The sequence below is a fragment of the Bombina bombina genome, chromosome 4 (assembly GCF_027579735.1).
Source record: "Bombina bombina isolate aBomBom1 chromosome 4, aBomBom1.pri, whole genome shotgun sequence".
NCBI lineage: Eukaryota > Metazoa > Chordata > Amphibia > Anura > Bombinatoridae > Bombina > Bombina bombina.
This window is the reverse complement of record NC_069502.1, coordinates 255,656,854-255,675,369: the sequence shown is the minus strand read 5'-3', so window position 1 is coordinate 255,675,369 and position 18,516 is coordinate 255,656,854. Positions and strand designations below refer to the sequence as shown.

The 18,516-nt window shown below is 39.4% G+C and overlaps 1 protein-coding gene across 1 annotated transcript in view; it reads left to right on the top strand.

Annotated features, from left to right (window-relative positions):
* SNED1 (sushi, nidogen and EGF like domains 1) overlaps positions 1–18,516 on the top strand; it is a 482,978-nt gene that overhangs the window by 143,757 nt on the left and 320,705 nt on the right. The window lies entirely within an intron of this gene.

Here is an 18,516-nt window from a genome sequence, read left to right as displayed (position 1 = left end):
GCTATTTTTACATTTTTGCGGTGTTTGTGTTTAGCTGTAATTTTCCTGTTACTCATTTACTGTACCCACACATATTATATACCGTTTTTCTCGCCATTAAATGGACTTTCTAAAGATACCATTATTTTCATCATATCTTATAATTTACTATAAAAAAAATTATAAAATATGAGGAAAAATTGAAAAAAAATACACTTTTTCTAACTTTGACCCCCAAAATCTGTTACATATCTACAACCACCAGAAAACACCTATGCTAAATAGTTTCTAAATTTTGTCCTGAGTTTAGAAATACCCAATGTTTACATGTTCTTTGCTTTTTTTGCAAGTTATAGGGCCATAAATACAAGTAGCACTTTGCTATTTCCAAACCTTTTTTTTTCAAAATTAGCGCTAGTTACATTAGAACACTGATATCTTTCAGGAATCTCTGAATATCCATTGACATGTATATATTTTTTTTTAGTAGACAACCCAAAGTATTGATCTAGGCCCATTTTGGTATATTTCATGCCACCATTTCACCGCCAAATGCGATCAAATAAAAAAAATTGTTCACTTTTTCACAATTTTTTTCACAAACTTTTGGTTTCTCACTGAAATTATTTACAAACAGCTTGTGCAATTATGGCACAAAAGGTTGTAAATTCTTCTCTGGGATCCCCTTTGTTCATAAATAGCAGACTTATATGGCTTTGGTGTTGCTTTTTGGTAATTAGAATGCCACTAAATGCCACTGCGCACCACACGTGTATTATGCCCAGCAGTGAAGGGGTTAATTAGGGAGCATGTAGGGAGCTTTTTGGGGTAATTTTAGCTTTAGTGTAGTGTAGTAGACAACCCCAAGTATTGATCTAGGCCCATTTTGGTATATTTTATGCCACCATTTCACCGCCAAATGCGATCAAATTAAAAAAAAACGTAAAATTTTTCACAATTTTAGGTTTCTCACTGAAATCATTTACAAACAGCTTGTGCAGTTATGGCACAAATGGTTGTAAATGCTTCTCTGGGATCCCCTTTGTTCAGAAATAGCAGACATATATGGCTTTGGCGTTGCTTTTTGGTATTTAGAAGGCCGCTAAATGCCGCTGCGCATCACACGTGTATTATGGCTAGCAGTGAAGGGGTTAATTAGGTAGCTTGTAGGGAGCTTGCAGGGTTAATATCACATTTAGTGTAGAGCTCAGCCTCCCACCTGAAACATCACACCCCCTGATCCCTCCCAAACAGCTCTCTTCCCTCCCCCACCCCACAATTGTCCCCGCCATCTTAAGTACTGGCAGAAAGTCTGCCAGTACTAAAATAAAAGCTATATTTGTGTGTTTTTTAAGAAAGCATATTTACATATGCTATTATGCTGCTGTGTACTATCCCCCTTAGCCCCCAACCTCACTGATCCCCCCCCAAACAGCTCTATAAGCCTCCCACTCTAACTTAATCTGCACCATCTTGGGTACTGGCAGCTGTCTGCCAGTACCCAGTTTAGAAGAAAACATGTGTTTTTTTAATTTTTATTAAGATTTTCTGTATTGTAGCTTCCCCCCACACAAAACCAACCCCCCACCCCTCCACGATCTCTTTTTGTGCTATTGATTTTATTTTGATTTTGCAAGATTTGGGCAATTTTTTAATAAAAATATTTTCCGTAGTGTAGCGGTTCCCACCCGCTCCCGCCCCGTGCACGCGCCCGCCAACCTCCGTGCACGCGCGCGCGCTCCCGTGCGCGCCCCTAACAGTCCCGCTTCCGATCCCGCCCCCCTTGATGTCAGAGGGCACACCGATGGCCGCCCACCCGCCTCCCAAGTCGGCTCCCACCCACCAACGATACCGGCCATCGATGTCCGGTGCAGAGAGGGCCACACAGTGGCTCTCTCTGCATCGGATGGCCATGTAAGGTTATTGCAGGATGCCTCCATATCGAGGCATCACTGCAATAACCGGAAAGCAGCTGGAAGCGAGCAGGATCGCTTCCAGCTGCTTTCCACACTGAGGACGTGCAGGGTACGTCCTCAGGCGTTAACTGCTTTTTTTTTGAGGACGTACCCTGCACGTCCTCGGTCATTAAGGGGTTAAATAAATTATTCCTATTTAAAGCTAAATACTTACCTGTAAAATAAACCCTAATATAGCTACAATATAAATAATAATTATATTGTAGCTATTTTAGGATTAATATTTATTTTACAGGCAACTTTGTAATTATTTTAACCAGGTACAATAGCTATTAAATAGTTAATAACTATTAAATAGTTACCTAGTTAACATAATTACAAAATTACCTGTGAAATAAATCCTAACCTATGTTACAATTAAACCTAACACTACACTATCAATAAATAAATTAAATAAACTACCTACAATTATCTACAATTAAACCTAACACTACACTATCAATAAATAAATTAAATAAAATACCTACAAATAGAGCTCGCATTCTATTGGCTGATCGGAACAGCCAATAGAATGCAAGCTCAATCTGATTGGCTGATCGGATCAGCCAATCGGATTGAACTTGATTCTGATTGGCTGATTCCATCAGCCAATCATAATTTTCCTACCTTAATTCTGATTGGCTGATAGAATCCTATCAGCCAATCGGAATTCGACGGACGCCATCTTGGATGACGTCATTTAAAGCAACCGTCATTCGGCGAGTAGGCGTCGGTAGAAGAGGTTGGATCCGCGTTGGCTGGAAGATGATGGCTCCGGAAGAAAGAAGATTGAAGATGCCGTTGATAGAAGACTTCAGCCGGATCATGGACCTCTTAAGCTCCCGCTTGGATGAAGACTTCAGCCGGATCATGGACATCTTCAGCCCCCCGCTTGGGCTTGGATCAAGACATCGGAGCCAGGACGGATCGGTGTGATACCCGGCGAGGTGAAGATAAGGTAGGAAGATCTTCAGGGGCTTAGTGTTAGGTTTATTTAAGGGGGGTTTGGGTTAGATAACGGGTATGTGGTGGTGGGTTGTAATGTTAGGGGGGGGGTATTGTATGTGTTTTTTTTTACAGGCAAAAGAGCTGAATTCTTTGGGGCATGCCCCGCAAAGGGCCCTTTTCAGGGCTGGTAAGGTAAAAGAGCTTTGAACTTTTTTAATTTAGAATAGGGTAGGGCATTTTTTTATTTTGGGGGTCTTTGTTATTTTATTAGGGGGCTTAGAGTAGGTGTAATTAGTTTAAAATTGTTGTAATATTTTTCTAATGTTTGTAAATATTTTTTTATTTTTTGTAACTTAGCTTTTTTTATGTTTTGTACTTTAGTTAGTTTATTTCATTGTATTTATTTGTAGGTATTTTATTTAATTTATTTATTGATAGTGTAGTGTTAGGTTTAATTGTAGGTAATTGTAGGTATTTTATTTAATTTATTTATTGATAGTGTAGTGTTAGCTTTAATTGTAACTTAGGTTAGGATTTATTTTACAGGTAATTTTGTAATTATTTTAACTAGGTAGCTATTAAATAGTTATTAACTATTTAATAGCTATTGTATCTGGTTAAAATAAATACAAAGTTTCCTGTAAAATAAATATTAATCCTAAAATAGCTACAATATAATTATAATTTATATTGTAGCTATATTAGGGTTTATTTTACAGGTAAGTATTTAGCTTTAAATAGGAATAATTTATTTAATAAGAGTTAATTTATTTCGTTATATTTAATTTAGGGGGGTGTTAGTGTTAGGGTTAGACTTAGGTTTAGGGGTTAATACATTTATTATAGTAGCGGTGAGCTCCAGTCGGCAGATTAGGGGTTAATTATTGTAGGTAGCTGGCGGCAACGTTGTGGGGGGCAGATTAGGGGTTAATAAATATAATATAGGGGTCGGCGGTGTTAGGGGCAGCAGATTAGGGGTACATAACTATAATGTATGTTGCGGCGGTGTACGGAGCGGCAGATTAGGGGTTAATAATAATATGCAGGTGTCAGCGATAGCGGGGGCGGCAGATTAGGGGTTAATAAATATAACATAGTGGTCGGCGATGTTAAGGGTACATAGGGATAACGTAGCTGGCGGCGGTGTACGGAGCGGCAGATTAGGGGTTAATAATAATATGCAGGGGTCAGCGATAGCGGGGGCGGCAGATTAGGGGTTAATAAATATAACATAGTGGTCGGCGATGTTAGGGGTACATAGGGATAACTTAGCTGGCGGCGATGTACGGAGCAGCAGATTAGGGGTTAATAATAATATGCAGGGGTCAGCGATAACGGGGGCGGCAGATTAGGGGTTAATAAATATAACATAGTGGTCGGCGATGTTAGGGGTACATAGGGATAACGTATCTGGCGGCGGTGTACGGAGCGGCAGATTAGGGGTTAATAATAATATGCAGGGGTCAGCGATAGCGGGGGCGGCAGATTAGGAGTTAATAAATATAACATAGTGGTCGGCGATGTTAGGGGTACATAGGGATAACGTAGCTGGCGGCGGTGTACGGAGCGGCAGATTAGGGGTTAATAATAATATGCAGGGGTCAGCGATAGCGGGGGCGGCAGATTAGGGGTTAATAAGTGTAAGGTTAGGGGTGTTTAGACTCGGGGTACATGTTAGGGTGTTAGGTGCAGACGTAGGAAGTGTTTCCCCATAGGAAACAATGTAGCTGCGTTAGGAGCTGAACGCTGCTTTTTTGCAGGTGTTAGGTTTTTTTTCAGCTCAAACAGCCCCATTGTTTTCTATGGGGGAATCGTGCACGAGCACGTTTTTGAAGCTGGCCGCGTCCGTAAGCACCGCTGGTATCGAGAGTTGCAGTGGCGGTAAATATGCTATACGCTCCCTTTTTGGAGCCTAACGTAGCCCTTCTGTGAACTCTAAATACCAGCGGTATTTAAAAGGTGCGGGAGAAAAAAAGCACGCGTAGCTAACGCACCCCTTTGGCCGCAGAACTCTAAATCTAGCCGATAGGTTTTAGCAACATTATTCACAGAAAGACGGTCAAATCCATTTTCTTTAGGATACATAGATTCCAAATGGGAAAACCAAAAAGTCTCTCTATGTTTTAAAAGTAATTCCCAGTCTCCTGTAAAAATAAAGAAAGCCAGTCTCACCCCATTGTACCCTAGATGCAGGTCATTCAGTAAGCCAATTGCATGGGCAAATTATTGATAAAAAAGGGGAAGAGACCGAGAACTACTTCCTCCCCTCCCTCTTTTCTTAGGTGCTGTATATAGTAAACAAATTAGTTCTAGGTCTTCATGCATTAAAATAAATGTAACTATTGTAATAACCATGTTTAATTTGTTCTTCCTTCCTATTCAGTGAAAGTACAGAACTAGCATAGAGCAGATGATAACACAGGGTAGGATTAGATTGTTTGCATATAATGTTAGTAAGACTAATGCAGAGGGGGATTCTGACTCACTATCCTTACATGAATTTTATAACACTTACATGTTATAATAGATATGTTAATACAATTTAATTTAAATGTATTGCAGTGCCTAAGAACATTATAGAATATAGACATATCCTTACCAAAAATAGCTGATAAATGTATTGTTATGTGATAATTGTATGTATATATATATATCATGCCTTTTGTTCTCACTGTAGTAAGTCACTCCCGCATTTGTGGGCTTTAAGGGTAATCTCCTTGCTCTGTGCTTTTGGTTTTCTATTCACATTAAAGTGTTTGGCAAAAAGGCAAAGAGCGGTGGGTAAAGGAACCAGAACAGGATTTTGACGTTTTCCACACTATCAGCTAGATTACGAGTTGTGCATTAGGGTAAAAAAGCAGCGTTAAGAGGTCCTAACGCTGCTTTTTTACGCCCGCTGGTATTACGAGTCTTGAAGGTTTAGGGTCACCGGACACTTCTTTGGCCTTACCGCAAAACGACTTACGTAAACTTTGTAAAGTCTTTTTTCTATGGGACTTCCATAGCGCTGATATTACGAGTCTGTCCTGGGAGGCCAAAAAGTGAGCCGTACACCCTACCCTGTCGAGTCCTAACGCATTTAAAAGTCAGTAGTTAAGAGTTTTATGGTACAACGCCATAGCATAAAACTCATAACTAAAGTGCTAAAAAGTACACTAACACATAAACTACCTATTAACCCCTAAACTGAGGCCCTCCCGCATCACAAATACTAAAATAAAATTTCTTTCATGTAATTGGCAAGAGTCCATGAGCTAGTGACATATGGGATATACAATCCTACCAGGAGGGGCAAAGTTTCCCAAACCTCAAAATGCCTATAAATACACCTATAAATACACCCCCTCACCACACCCACAATTCAGTTTTACAAACTTTGCCTCCTATGGAGGTGGTGAAGTAAGTTTGTGCTAAGATTTCTACGTTGATATGCGCTTCTCAGCATTGTTGAAGCCCGATTCCTCTCAGAGTACAGCGAATGTCAGAGGGATGTGAAGGGAGTATCACTTATTTGAATACGATGATTTCCCTAACGGGGGTCTATTTCATAGGTTCTCTGTTATCGGTCGTAGAGATTCATCTCCTACCTCCCTTTTCAGATCGACGATATACTCTCAATTTACCATTACCTCTACTAATAACTGTTTTAGTACTGGTTTGGCTATCTGCTATATGTGGATGGGTGTCTTTTGGTAAGTATGTTTTTTTATTACTTAAGACACCTCAGCTATGGTTTGGCACTTTATGCATTTATATAAAGTTCTAAATATATGTATTGTACTTATATTTGCCATGAGTCAGGTTCATGTATTTCCTTCAGCAGACTATCAGTTTCATATTTGGGGAATTTAAACATTTAAGAAATGTATTTCTTACCTGGGGTTTAGTCTTTTTTCCAATTGGCTACTTCTTGCTATTGTGGGTATTAGGCCCGCGGGTGCGTCAAATGCTAAACTTTATTGCGTCATTCTTGGCGCGAAATTTTTTTTGGCGCGAAAAAAGACGTTTATGACGCAACTTCGTCATTTCCGGCGTCATACGTGACGCCGAGACCTTTCACACGGCGGCATCATTAGTGACGCGAGTGTGTCATTTCCGGTTATTTTTGGCACCAAAAAAGTTTACGCTACGTTGTGCGTCATACTTGGCGCCAATTTTTTTTCATTATTTCAATACCCCATTGATGTTTGCCTCTTGCTTTTTTCTCTATCAGAGGCCTATGCTTTTGCATTTTTTCCCATTCCTGAAACTGTCATATAAGGAAATAGATAATTTTGCGTTATATGTTGTTTTTTTCTCTTACATTGAGCAAGATGTCCCAATCTGATCCTGACTCAGAAGTTTCTGCTGGAACATTGCTGCCTGACATCGGTTCTACCAAAGCTAAGTGCATTTGTTGTAAAAGTGTAGAAATTATTCCACCAAATGTCATTTGTAATAGTTGTCATGATAAACTTTTACATGCAGATAGTGTTTCCATCAGTAATAGTACATTGCCAGTTGCAGTTCCTTCAACTTCTAATGTACATGATATACCTGTAAATTTTAAAGAATTTGTATCTGACTATTCTGAAGGCTTTGTCTGCATTTCTACCTTCTAATAAACGTAAAAGGTCTTTTAAAACTTCTCATTTAGCTGATGAAATTTCAAATGACCAGCAACATAATAATTTATCCTCTTCTGATGAGGATCTATCTGATTCAGAAGATCCTTCCTCAGACATTGACACTGACAAATCTACTTATTTATTTAAAATAAAGTATATGCATTCTTTATTAAAAGAAGTGTTAATTACTTTGGATATTGAGGTAACCAGTCCTATTGACGTTCAGTCTAATAAACGTTTAAATGCTGTTTTCAAACCTCCTGTGGTTTCCCCAGGGGTTTTTCCTATTCCTGAGGCTATTTCTGATATGATTGCTAGGGAATGGAATAAGCCAGGTACTTCTTTTATTCCTCTTCAAGGTTTAAAAAATGGTATCCTTTACCAGCAAACTCTATAGAGTTTTGGGAAAAAATCCTCAAAGTTGATGGGGCTATTTCTACTCTTGCTAAACGTACCACTATTCCTATGGAAGATAGTACTTCCTTTAAGGATCCTTTAGATAGGAAGCTTGAATCTTATCTAAGGAAGGCCTATTTATATTCAGGTCATCTTCTCAGACCTGTTATTTCTTTGGCTGATGTTGCGGCTGCCTCAACATTTTGGTTGGAGAATTTAGCGCAACGAGAATTGGATCCTGACATATCTAGCATTACTCGCTTACTGCAACATGCTAATCATTTTATTTGTGATGCCATTTTTGATATTATCAAAATTGATGTTAGATCCATGTCTTTAGCTGTATTAGCTAGAAGAGCTTTGTGGCTTAAATCTTGGAATGCTGATATGACATCTAAATCTAGATTACTATCTCTTTCTTTCCAAGGTAATAATTTATTTGGTTCTCAGTTGGATTCTATTATTTCAACTATCACTGGAGGAAAAGGAGTGGAGTTTTTCTGCCTCAGGATAAAAAACCTATGGGTAAATCTAAGGCTTCTAACCGTTTTCGTTCTTTTCGTCAGAATAAGGAACAAAAACTCAATCCTCCTCCCAAGGAATCTGCTTCCAATTGGAAGCCTTCCTCAAATTGGAATAAATCCAAGCCATTTAGGAAACCAAAGTCTGCCCCTAAGTCCGCATGAAGGTGCGGCCCTCATTCCAGCTCAGCTGGTAGGGGGCAGATTAAGGTTTTTCAAGGATCTTTGGATAAAATCTGTCCAAAAGGGGGCGGAGCTAGCCGTCATAGAGAGAAGCTGTGTTCAGATAGAGCTCCAGCACAAAAATTGATTAAAACCCTCTCAAACCTCATATTATTGCTGACAGATAACAGCAAACAGCAGCAAACTTAAGCAGGACACAGGCTCAAACGATATTGGACCTGTTTTGTGTCCTAGAGCCGAGACAAAAACATTTGGTGCAAGCACTTCCAGAGCCTAATCAGGAAAGACCGCGGCTGCGGCCTACATCGGAACCGGAGGTAGGAGCTAAACAATTCATAAAAGCATAAGTGGGAAGAGCACACTCCGGACTTTAACCTACATAAAATAAGCTTTTTTTTTTCTCTGCTCCCTGGCTTTATATTTAAAGTTGAAATTATTGAGATATACTGAGGAGACTGAGCCTGCAGGATTGGAGAGGCGGGAAAATCGCCATCTTTAAGTTCAAAAAGAATATTATACTCCTGCAGAGACCCAGCAATTTTTATATTTGTGATATCTGTCTCTCTAGGACAGTTATAGCAATAAAGCTGCAAATTGCACAAGGCTAGCACACAAGCTTACAAGAACAGCACAGCAGACACACAGCGGGGAAAAGCACGGCAACAGTTAGAAGCACCTAATAATCTTCCAAGCCGTATTATAATGTCTACTGGATGTCGGGATGCACTGCTGCCCAACATGAGGAGCCAAGTGCTTTATATGGGTCTCAAGGATTTACTGGAGGAATATGGGAAGAAGATGTGCGAGAGGCTTGATGTCCTTATAGGCACAATACAAGCGGCTCGTACACGTGGCGACAATGCTGCAGAGAAGCGCATAGAAATACGGGAGCCGCAAAGCAACAAGGTGCCTGCAGCTCTCCAGGCGCCCTCCTCGCCATTGACAACAGCAGATGCAAGCCTTGAGATGGAGCCTCACTTTTCCTCTGCTGCTTCAAGCAGACTGTCTACATGGAAGAGAATACAGATTGACCACCCGCGCATACAGCCCGGCACCTCAGGGCGCGGCAGTTTTCATGTCACCCCCAACAAGCTCTTCTCTGTCAACAGCTTTACAGGCTTACCACAGCCTCCTTGCTGGGAACACCGCCAGTCACTATTGCAGTATCAGGCTATGTGTCATTACTCCTCTTTGGATCTCTGTTCCGATTTACGAGCCATGTTTAGTCTGATGCAGTCAATTAAAGCAGGTATTGGTTAGGGGGAGCGCTTGGGGAGAGGCGATTTTGGGTGTACTACACACCTCAAGACTGCCAAACATCTTGAGGATTCCCACTGCTACACTCCGCACAGCACACAAATCTAATGTTTTACCTTTTTCTGGCTCCTGTGTGTATATACACAACTGTACATTTTTGTGATGTAACAGTATTTGTTTTTCTTTTTTTCCTTACTCTGTGTTCTGTTTTATCTGGAGACGCATGATAAGCCTATAGCTGTTTGCTGTGATATACTGCATCTATTACAAATTCTTTACAGGGAACTATGTGGGTTTGCATGTATGGTCTGTCTCATCCGCATATGTGGTGAAGTATTAATGCATTTTTTACTGACTAAGGTGTGGATTAGTGCTGAGTAGTATTATTTTGAGTGTTGGAGCTCTTCCATGCTTGGATTTGGCAACTTATAACTGTATGATGATCCATTTATACACTGTTCGTAAGTTAATCCAATCAATGATATAGTGTCAATAGATAGATAACAAACCCAGCATCCTTGGAGTCTCTAATGTGTTACTTCTGGGAACTTCTGACTTCTCGCTCCGTTCCCCCATCCCTTTCCCCCCTCCCCCCCCTTCTTTGTTGAAACATATGCCCTAAATCAGTACCTGTGTAAAGACTTTGCTCCTGCCCTAAAATGGTTAAAGATACATCTAAACAACGGCCTTTAGGCCTGAAAATCCATCTAGCAAAGACTTTAAGGACATTGGACTTATGGGACACTCAAATGGTTTCCTGAGAGGATTTTCAGAGCATATCAAATCAGTTACTGTACTTTGTGAATGTATGATGTTTATCACATTATAGTAATACAATCGTTTATATTACCTCAAATATGAAAATATGAAGTGTTTAGTGCACCACGGCTGTGTGTAATGATCACTAGACAGTCCTGGATGACCTTCCTGTGAGGATTTTCAGATCATAACAAATAAGCTACTGTACTTTGTGCATGTATGATGTTTTTCACATGATAGTATTATAGACATTTTTATTTCCTTCAATATGTACTTATGTAGTGTTTAGTGCTCCACAGTTGTATGTAATAATTACTAAACAGTCCTGGAGGACCTTCCTGAGAGGATTTTCAGTGCATAACAAATTAGCTACTGTACTTTGTGAATGTATGTTGTTTTTCCCATGATAGTAATATGATCATTTTTGTTGTCTTAAATAGGTATTTGTGCAATGTTTAATGCACCACAATTGTGTGTAATAATTACTAGACAGTTCTGGATAACCTACATGAGCATAATATTTAGCCCTAGAATTGTCTCTGTGTGGGGAAACACAGCATTTAATGATAGACCTAACTATGGGTTTGCCTCTGGATAGCATTGTCTAAATCCCACTTTAGCAGTGGGGGAGGTCCTGGTCTTTTGTATATAACTCCCTGTCAAAGTATATTTGAACTAAAGCATGTGTGAGTTCTTATTAGACATATTACAGCTGATCCTTAGCAAATCTTCTGTGGGGTCATTTAATTTTTTGCTATTATATGATATGTATAACTAAGTCCCCCCATAAACTGAATATCTATAAGGGCTTAATGTGATTCCGTGTAGTGACCTTAGATACCTACCTAATGTTACCTAATTACCAGCTATGCCCGACTTGTATAATTGCTTCTGTGTATTCTATGTGATTGTTATCTATAGGCCCAAAAGTGGTCTATATCCCGCTAAACCCCTCAGTTAGTGTGATGTGTAATCGAGGGTCCAAAAGCGGCCTGAGCAATTATGGAGGGACAAAAATAGAGGGTGGCGGAGAGGTTGCTCCCCAGTTTGCCTACCATACTGTGAGATATTCTTGTTAGTCGATATATGTGTATATGTTTCATTGAGTAACCTGTATGTTGTATACTTTATTACCCTCAATAAAAATAAATTACAAAAAAAAAAAAAAAAAAAAATCTGTCCAAAATCATTGGATTCAGAGCATTGTCTCTCAGAGGTATCGAATAGGATTCAAAGTAAGACCTCCTGTGAGAAGATTTTTTTCTCTCACGCATCCCTGTAAATCCAGTAAAAGCTCAGGCTTTTCTGAAGTGTGTTTCAGACCTGGAGTCTTCAGGGGTAATCATGCCAGTTCCTCCTCAGGAACAAGGTTTGGGGTTTTATTCAAACCTATTCATTATACCAAAGAAAGAAAATTTATTCAGACCAGTTCTGGATCTGAAAATTTTGAATCGTTATGTAAGAGTACCAACTTTCAAGATGGTAACTATAAGGACTATTCTGCCTTTTGTTCAGCAAGGACATTATATGTCCACAATAGACTTGCAGGATGCATATCTTCATATTCCGATTCATCCAGAACACTATCAGTTTCTGAGATTCTCTTTTCTAGACAAGCATTACCAATTTGTTGCTCTTCCATTTGGCCTAGCAACAGCTCCAAGAATCTTTTCAAATGTTCTGGGTGCCCTACTATCTGTAATCAGAGAACAGGGTATTGCGGTGTTTCCTTAATTGGACGATATCTTGGTACTAGCTCAGTCTTTACATACTGCAGAATCTCACACAAATCAACTAGTGTTGTTTCTTCGGAAACATGGTTGGAGGATCAATTTACCAAAAAGTTTCTTGATTCCTCAGACAAGGGTCACCTTTTTAGGTTACCAGATAGATTCAGTGTCCATGACTCTGTCTCTAACAGACAAGAGACGTTTAAAATTGGTCGCAGTATGCCGGCACCTTCAGTCTCAGTCATTCCCTTCAGTGGCTATGTGCATGGAAGTTTTAGGTCTCATGACTGCAGCATCGGACACGATCCCCTTTGCTCATTTTCACATGAGACCTCTTCAGCTTTGCATGCTGAATCAATGGTGCAGGGATTATACAAAAGATATCACAATTAATATCCTTGAATCCCAATGTACAACACTCTCTGACATGGTGGATAGATCAACATCGTTTGGTTCAAGGGGCTTCTTTTGTTCGGCCAACCTGGACTGTGATCTCAACAGATGCGAGTCTTTCAGGTTGGGGAGCTGTTTGGGGATCTCTGACAGCACAAGGGGTTTGGAAATCTCAAGAGGCGAGATTACCAATAAATATTTTAGAACTCCGTGCAATTCTCAGGGCTCTTCAGTTTTGGCCTCTGCTAAAGAGAGAACCGTTCATTTGTTTTCAGACAGACAATATCACAACTGTGGCTTATGTCAATCATCAGGGTGGGACTCACAGTCCCCAAGCTATGAAAGAAGTATCTCGGATACTTGCTTGGGCGGAATCCAGCTCCTGTCTAATCTCTGCGGTGCATATCCCAGGTGTAGACAATTGGGAGGCGGATTATCTCAGCCGCCAGACTTTACATCCAGGGGAGTGGTCTCTCCATCCAGATGTGTTTTCTCAGATTGTTCAGATGTGGGGTCTTCCAGAGATAGATCTCATGGCCTCTCATCTAAACAAGAAACTTCCCAGATACCTGTCCAGGTCCAGGGATGTTCAGGCAGAAGCAGTGGATGCACTGACACTTCCTTGGTGTTATCATCCTGTTTACATCTTTCCGCCTCTAGTTCTCCTTCCAAGAGTGATCTCCAAAATCATTATGGAACAGTCTTTTGTGTTGCTGGTGGCTCCAGCATGGCCACACAGGTTTTGGTATGCGGATCTGGTTCGGATGTCCAGTTGCCCGCCTTGGCCACTTCCGTTACGGCTGGACCTACTATCTCAAGGTCCGTTTTTCCATCAGGATCTCAAATCATTAAATTTGAAGGTATGGAAATTGAATGCTTAGTTCTAAGTCATAGAGGTTTCTCTGACTCAGTGATTTATACTATGTTACAAGCTCGTAAATCTGTCTCTAGAAAGATTTATTATAGAGTTTGGAAGACTTACATTTCATGGTGTTCTTCTCATAAATTCTCCTGGCATTCTTTTAGAATTCCTAGAATTTTACAGTTCCTTCAGGATGGTTTGGATAAGGGTTTGTCTGCAAGTTCCTTGAAAAGTCAAATCTCCGCTCTTTCTGTTTTATTTCACAGAAAGATCGCTATACTTCCTGATATTCACTGTTTTGTACAGGCTTTTGTTCGTATTAAGCCTGTCATTAAATCAATTTCTCCTCCTTGGAGTCTTAATTTGGCTTTACAGGCTCCTCCATTTGAGCCTATGCATTCTTTGGACATTAAACTACTTTCTTGGAAAGTGTTGTTCCTTTTGGCTATCTCTTCTGCTAGAAGAGTTTCTGAGCTATCTGCTCTTTCTTGTGAGTCTCCTTTTCTGATTTTTCATCAGGATAAGGCAGTTTTGCGGACTTCTTTTCAATTTTTACCTAAGGTTGTGAATTCTAACAACATTAATAGAGAAATTGTTGTCCCTTCCTTGTGTCCTAATCCTAAGAATTATTTGGAAAGATCCGTACATTCTTTGGATGTGGTAAGAGCTTTGAAATATTATGTGGAAGCTACTAAAGATTTCAGGAAGACTTCCAGTCTATTTGTTTTATTTTCTGGTCCTAGGAAAGGTCAGAAGGCTTCTGCTATTTGCTTGGCTACTTGGTTGAAACTTTTGATTCATCAAGCTTATTTGGAGTCGGGTCAGGCCCCGCCTCAGAGAATTACAGCTCATTCTACTAGATCAGTCTCCACTTTGTGGGCTTTTAAGAATGAAGCTTCAGTTGATCAGAGCGACTTGGTCCTCTTTACATACATTTACTAAATTCTATCGCTTTGATGTATTTGCTTCTTCGGAAGCAGTTTTTGGTAGAAAAGTTCTTCAGGCAGCTGTTTCAGTTTGATTCTTCTGCTTTTGTTTTAAGTTTTTTTCTTTCAAAAATGAAAATAAACTTATTTTTTTGGGTTGTGGATTAATTGTTTCAGCGGAATATGGCTGCTTTTATTTTTATTCCCTCCCTCTCTAGTGACTCTTGAGTGGAAGACTCCACATCTTGGGTATTGTTATCCCATATGTCACTAGCTCATGGACTCTTGCCAATTACATGAAAGAAAGCATAATTTATGTAAGAACTTACCTGATAAATTAATTTCTTTCATATTGGCAAGAGTCCATGAGGCCCACCCTTTTTATGGTGGTTATGATTTTTTGTATAAAGCACAATTATTTCCAAATTTCCTTTGTTGATGCTTTCTACTCCTTTCTTTATCACCCCACTGCTTGGCTATTCGTTAAACTAAATTGTGGGTGTGGTGAGGGGTGTATTTATAGGCATTTTGAGGTTTGGGAAACTTTGCCCCTCCTGGTAGGATTGTATATCCCATATGTCACTAGCTCATGGACTCTTGCCAATATGAAAGAAATGAATTTATCAGGTAAATTCTTACATAAATTAGGTTTTTTAACCCCTAATCTGCCGGTCCGGACACCACCGCCACCTACATTATATGTATGAACCCCTAATCTGCTGCCCCCAACATCGACGACACCTACATTATATTTATTAACCCCTAATCTGCCGCCCCCAATGTCGCCGCCACCTACCTACACTTATTAACCCCTAATCTGCCGCCCCCAACGTCGCCACCACTATAATAAACATATTAACCCCTAAACCGCCGCACTCCCGCCTTGCAAACATTAGTTAAATATTATTAGCCCCTAATCTGCCGACCCTAACATCGCCGCCACCTACCTACATTTATTAACCCCTAATCTGCCGTGCCCAACGTCGCCACCACTATATTAAAGTTATTAACCCCTAAACCTAAGTCTAACCCTAAACCTAACACCCCCTAACTTAAATATAATTTAAATAAGTCAAAATAAAATTCCTATCATTAACTAAATAATTCCTATTTAAAACTAAATACTTACCTATAAAATAAACCCTAAACTAGCTACAATATAACTAATAGTTACATTGTAGCTATCTTAGGATGTATTTTTATTTTACAGGCAAGTTTGTATTTATTTTAACTAGGTAGAATAGTTATTAAATAGTTATTAACTATTTACTAACTACCTAGTTAAAATAAAGACAAATTTACCTGTAAAATAAAACCTAACCTAAGTTACACTAACACCTTACACTACACTATAATTAAATAAATTAACTAAATTAAATACAATTACCTAAATTAAATTAAATTAGCTAAAGTACAACAAAAAAAACACTAAATTACAGAAAATAATAAACAAATTACAGAAATTTAAACTAATTTCACCTAATCTAATAGCCCTATTAAAATAAAAAAGCCCCCCCCAAAATAAAAAAAACCCTTGCCTAAACTAAACTACCAATAGCCCTTAAAAGGGCCTTTTGCGGGGCATTGCCCCAAAGTAATCAGCTCTTTTACCTGTAAAAAAAATACAAACAACCCCCCAAACAGTAAAACCCATCACCCACACAACCAACCCCCCAAATAAAATACTAGCTAAAGAAACCTAAGCTCCCCATTGCCCTGAAAAGGGCATTTGGATGGGCATTGCCCTTAAAAGAGCAGTTAGCTCTTTTTCCTCCCAAATCCTAATCTAAAAAATAAAACCCACCCAATACACCCTTAAAAAAAACCTAACTCTAACCCCCTGAAGATCGACTTACCAGGAGACGTCTTCATCCAAGCCGGGCGAAGTGGTCGCTCCAGACGGGCAGAAGTGGTCCTCCAGACGGGCAGAAGCCTTCATCCAGAAGACATCTTCTATCTTCATCCATCCGGCGCAGAGCGGGTCCATCTTCAAGACATCCGACGCGGAGCATCCTCTTCATCCGACGACTAAAACAGAATGAAGGTACCTTTAAGTTTCTGATAGAATTTTAAGGGCAATGCCCATCCAAATGCCCTTTTCAGGGCAATGGGGAGCTTAGGTTTTTTTTAGCTAGTATTTTATTTGGGGGGCTGGTTGTGTGGGTGGTGGGTTTTACTGTTGGGGGGTTTGTATTTTTTTTACAGGTAAAAGAGCTGATTACTTTGGGGCAATGCCCCGCAAAAGGCCCTTTTAAGGGCTATTGGTAGTTTAGTTTAGGCTAGTTTTTTTTTATTTTGGGGTGCTTTTATTATTTTAATAGGGCTATTAGATTAGGTGAAATTAGTTTAAATTTCTGTAATTTGTTTATTATTTTCTGTAATTTAGTGGGGTTTTTTTGTACTTTAGCTAATTTAATTTAGGTAATTGTATTTAATTTAGTTAATTTATTTAATTATAGTGTAGTGTTAGGTGTTCGTGTAACTTAGGTTAGGTTTTATTTTACAGGTAAATTTGTCTTTATTTTAGCTAGGTAGTTATTAAATAGTTAATAACTATTTAATAACTATTCTACCTAGTTAAAATAAACACAAACTTGCCTGTAAAATAAAAATAAATCCTAAGATAGCTACAATGTAACTATTAGTTATATTGTAGCTATCTTAGGGTTTATTTTACAGGTAAGTATTTAGTTTTAAATAGGAATTATTTAGTTAATGATAGGAATATTTATTGAGATTTATTTAAATTATATTTAAGTTAGGGGGTGTTAGGTTTAGGGTTAGACTTAGGTTTATGGGTTAATAACTTTAATATAGTGGCAACGACGTTGGGGGCGGCAAATTAGGGGTTAATAAATGTAGGTAGGTGGCGGCGATGTTAGGGCCGGCAGATTAGGGGTTAATAATATTTAACTAATGTTTGCGAGGCGGGAGTGCGGCGGTTTAGGGGTTAATATGTTTATTATAGTGGCGGCGACGTTGGGGACGGCAGATTAGGGGTTAATAATATTTAACTAATGTTTGTGAGGCGGGAGTGCAGCGGTTTAGGGGTTAATATGTTTATTATAGTGTCTGCGACGTTGGGGACGGCAGATTAGGGGTTAATAAGTGTAGGTAGGTGGCGACGACATTGGGGGCGGCAGATTAGAGGTTAATAAATATAATGTAGGTGTCGGCGATGTTGGGGGCAGCAGATTAGGGGTTAATAAGTATAATGTAGGTGGCGGCGGTGTCCAGAGTGGCAGATTAGGGGTTAATAATATAATGTAGGTGTCGGCGATGTTGGGGGCGGCAGATTAGGGGTTAATAAGTGTAAGATTAGGGGTGTTTAGACTCAGGGTTCATGTTAGGGTGTTAGGTGTAAACATAAATTTTATTTCCCCATAGGAATCAATGGGGCTGCGTTAGTGAGCTTTACGCTGCTTTTTGCAGGTGTTAGGCTTTTTTCAGCTGGCTCTCCCCGTTGATTCCTATGGGGAAATCGTGCACGAGCACGTTACACCAGCTCACCGCTGACTTAAGCAGCGCTGGTATTGGAGTGCGGTAATGAGCAAAATTTTGCTCAACGCTCACTTCTTGTCTTTTAACGACTGGTTTCTGAAAACCTGTAATACCAGCGCTGCATGTAAGTGAGCGGTGAGGGAAAACTGCTTGTTAGCACCGCACAGCTCCTAACGCAAAACGACTTTGACTCAAGATATATACACACTGTATTTCTTATTAAGTGTGCACAGGCTTATCCCCCTCCACCAATAGAGTTGTAGGAGCTTCCCTTATTATTATTAGTAAGCAATGAATATTTAGATATGCAACATGTGTTTCTTGCTAGTTTTAATTTAAACTGCTTTTTTCAGAATTTTATGTATTATGTTTTTTCATGAATGTGGTGCAGAATTCTTTTATAGATTGTCCCTTTGTTTACTGATGTTCCTTAAGGTCAAAGCTGTGTATTACAGAGATTTTCCAATAAGAAAAGTAGAACCCTATATTTATTGATGGG